We start from the raw sequence: 4,204 nt of genomic DNA on the forward strand, positions 1-4,204 counted from the left end.
TCCTTTGTTCTAGGCCCTGTCTAGTGCACTTGGGCCTCATTCCTTTGTAATCATAACCTCTACTCTACTACCAATGGCTCTACTCCCAACATGTGTGTACTGATGGTCCTCTTCCCCACTTAATGCTGTATAATTGTTCAAACCTGGTAAATGCCACTCTTAGGATCATTGGTTACTATCCTCACTCTGTCTTTTATGACCTTTTCTAAATATGATCAGAATCGGAAAACTTGGAAGGCTTCCATAGCCTTGGCAACTCATGACGACAGCCTAAGATGGTTACTGGCGCCATAAACTAGAGTGTCAATTTGTTGGGTCAACAACAGGAGCCACTGTGCACTTGCTCCTCATGTGGGATCTCTGTCCTTAATGTGCTGTACATTTTGATTTAATGCTATAACTAGTACTCAAACAGTATGTTTCACTTTGTGTTTCTATGTGGGTGCAAACTGTTGAAATCTTTATACTAAATTGATCTTCTGTATATAAAGAGAATTGAAAATGAATCTTGATGCAAATGGAAGGGGAGAGGGAGCGGGAGGGGGGGAGGGTTGCGGGTGGGAGGGAAGTTATGGGGGGGGGGGAGCCATTGTAATCCATAAGCTGTACACTGGAAATTTATATTCATTAAATAAAAGTTAAAAAAAAAAAAGATATGCTATAAGCACAAAATATAAAAAAAAAAAAAGAAATTTATTCTGTTTAATCCACAAACTTTATAAAGCTTTAATTTAAAATTAAAAAATAAATTAAAAAAATAGTGAGACCAAGACACTATTTCAAAGTCTGAGTCCTTCCAGCCTTTCAAATACAGGAACTTTGAAAGCTATATATACCAATTGGAAGGACAAGACAAAAATATTATGGACCCATGACATTTCATAAAGAAAACTTTTATGGCCGGCGCCTCGGCTCACTAGGCTAATCCTCAGCCTGCGGCACTGGCACCCTGGGTTCTAGTCCCGGTTGGGGCGCCGGATTCTGTCCCGGTTGCTCCTCTTCCAGTCCAGCTCTCTGCTGTGGCCCAGAAGGGCAGTAGAGGATGGCCCAAGTGCTTGGGCCCTGCACCCCATGGGAGACCAGGAGGAAACACCTGGCTCCTGGCTTCGGATCAGTGTGGTGTGCTGGCCGCAGTGCGCAGGCCATAGCAGCCATTTGGGGGGTGAACCAACGGAAAAGGAAGACCTTTCTCTCTGTCTCTCTCTCTCTCACTGTCTAACTCTGCCTGTCAAAAAATAAAATAAATAAAATAAAATTTCATATAACTGAAGGAACCTTCCTGGGACTAGTTAATTGCTTTATACAAGAAAGAAAACAAAGACCAACCCATAACAGAGTAGAATGAAATTCCAGTGTTCCAAATCAACTTGTTCCACGTGGCTAGAGACCCACAGTGTCCTGGCAAATGATGTGGCTTTCCTTTCTCTTTGGAGAGCTCCGATCCTGATTCATTTCAGCAGAACCTCCACAGGCAACAGGAAAGATTGTGACATCACAATACTAATTTATACTTTTGTGTAGTTCAACAGTGGTTTTATTTCTGGGCAAGCCTACAAACGATGAGGTTGGAAGCATAGCTTAAATGGGTGCTAATAGACTCAAATGAGAAAAAGTGAAGAAAGATTTGAAAAAAAAAGGAAAGAAAAAAAAAGAAAGAGAGAAACCCCTTTGGAAATAGCCAGGGGCATTTAAAGGAACCATAAGAATGTCAACAATATTTAAACTTCCTATTTGAAAAAATAGATTTTTTTTTGGCTTAAAATATTTCACTCTAAATGAATTTATGTCAGCTGTCAATGAAAAGAATGTCACTAATACACTGCGGACATCTTTTATAGTATAAATCCATGCCCCTTTTTTTTCATTGTGAACTTCAACCTAGCAATTATTACAACAAATGTTACAGTCTAAGCTCAAACACATTTTAGCAATTTTGAAATTGAATTGCGTACAAACCAAATAAAAGTTACACCATAACAAACATTTCCACCTTGAACCTTCCCCATGGATCTCAGGGCCTTTTCCCGCAGGTGTTTTTCTAGATCCTCCAGGTTATCTTCAGCTTTCGGTAGCCTTCTTGAGCTCCAGCGCTGCCTGTGCTTCTTCCTCTGCTGGTGTGGTCAGAGCAGCAGCGATTTCCCTTCTTGTGTTTTGTTTGTTTGCTTCTTGTGCTTCTTAACCTGTTTGTGTTTCTTTTTCTTCTTTTTCTTCCCACCTCCTTCTTGATCTGTATTCCTTGCCGGTGATGGGCTTGGTGTTGGTCTGCTGGTGTCCAGTTTGTAGAGGGCCACTGCGACTGGACAGGGCATGGAGGTGCTGGGGGATTTTTAGCTGCTGGCTGAGGAGATCCAGACCCCGATGGAGAGGATGAGACTCTCCTTACAGGCTGTGGGCTTGGAGAGGCTGTCTTTTTTGTCTCTTTAGGCTCCAGAGTCCGGGAGACTCTTCCTAATGGGCTTAGTACTTGGAGATGGAGATTGCCTTCTTTGGGGTGAGGACCACAGTGCTCTCTCAGCGCGAGCTCTCAGCAGGGTTGGAGGAGGTCTGAGGAACTAGAGGCCAAGCGGGAGGAGATGCCCTTCGTTTGCCTTCCTGGAGGAGCGGCTTGGGGAAAAGCCTTTCCTATACTTGGATGACAAAAAGGAGATGGTTTCTTGGCGACTGGGGAGCTTCCTGGTTTGGGAGGTGGAGACTGGGAGACTCGCCGCTTTGGAGGGGAAGATGGCGATGCCCTTCGTTTTAGAGGAGGTAGGGGGAGCCGTCCTTTCCTTGGGAGGTGGAGAAGGGACGAATCTCCTCTGTAGCGGAGGGGAGTACCTCCGGCGGGAAGGCGAGGTGGAGAAGTTCTTCAGGGCGGTGTTGTAGGAGACCTGCGCCATCCTGGGGAGGAGCGGAGAAGCAGACCACGGCTTCTGCCGGGTGGTGGGGAAGGACTTCGTCTACCACGAGGGGAACTCTCTGTCTGGCACTTTGGCGTTAAGGGAGAGGCACTCCTGGAAGGGAAAATGTCTCTGCCACCTGCCTACCTCAGCATTTTTCCCATGGGATATCAGGTCCTTCGTCTTCTGAGGAGGAAAAGCAGCCAGAGTTACATGAAGACTACTGGTTCTGTCATCTGTGCCGGCGTGTCTGCTGCTCAGAACCTGCTGCAGCCATCTTGCCACCTTTGTCTTCTGGTTCAGATAATTCCACTTTTCTAGGTTTTGGGGCTGGTGAAGGAGATTCTCTTTTCTCAGTTCCTTTATGCTTTGTCACCGGAGTGCTCCCTGCAGACACAGAAACACGGCTTTTTCTTCTTCTTCTTCTTCTTCTTCTTCTTCTTCTTCTTCTTCTTCTTCTTCTTCTTCTTCTTCTTCGACAGGCAGAGTTGACAGTGAGAGAGAGAGAGACAGAGAGAAAGGTCTTCTTTGCTCTTGGTTCACCCTCCAATGGCCGCTGTGGCCGGCCCACCGCGCTGATCCGAAGCCAGAAGCCAGGTGCTTCTCCTGGTCTCCCATGCAGGTGCAGGGCCCAAGGACTTGGGCCATCCTCCACTGCACTCCCGGGCCATAGCAGAGAGCTGGCCTGGAAGAGGGGCAACCGGGACAGAATCTGGCACCCCGACCGGGACTAGAACCCAGTGTGCCGTGGCTGCAAGGTGGAGGATTAGCCTATTGAGCCGCGGCACCGGTCGAAACATGGCTTTTTCTCTTACGGTTTGACTGCTGGGTGTCAGGGAATGGAGAATCTTTGGTGGTGGAGTTGCCGGAGGGGATGGCCTTTGCCTTCACTGTGGAGGACTCACAGAAGGAGATAACCTGTGAGTTTTTCGAGGGGCACTGGATGTCCTTTTCGGAGGTTTCTTTGAAGGCGACCGGGAATGAGATGAAGAGGATGATGAGCTACTCCCAGACAAGGATGCTGATGATCGCCATTGTCTTACTGGAGATCTACTCCTTCGGTGCCTTGGAGAAGGCATTCGTCTTCGGAGAGGTTGTTCTCCGAGGAGATGGTCTCCTTCTTGGGCTTCACCGCCTTCCAGGAGAGTATGGTCTGGATAGGGATCTATGGCGCCGTCTAGGTCAAGTGTGAGAAGGAGACCAGGTCCGTGACCTTGATTTGGAAGGTGACCTTGGTGTGGTCTCCTTTTCCTTTTTGGAACTTCTTTCCCGAGAAGGTTCCTTAGGTTCTGGTACAGGATTGGGCTTGGGAACTTTCAAAACAT

General features: G+C 47.1%; 1 pseudogene; it reads right to left on the reverse strand.

Moving 5' to 3' along the window:
• Positions 1 to 1,913: 1,913 nt before the first annotated feature.
• Positions 1,914 to 2,879, reverse strand: LOC133766361 (serine/arginine repetitive matrix protein 1-like; annotated as a pseudogene).
• Positions 2,880 to 4,204: the final 1,325 nt, after the last annotated feature.

Source organism: Lepus europaeus, chromosome 9, assembly GCF_033115175.1.
Source record: "Lepus europaeus isolate LE1 chromosome 9, mLepTim1.pri, whole genome shotgun sequence".
NCBI lineage: Eukaryota > Metazoa > Chordata > Mammalia > Lagomorpha > Leporidae > Lepus > Lepus europaeus.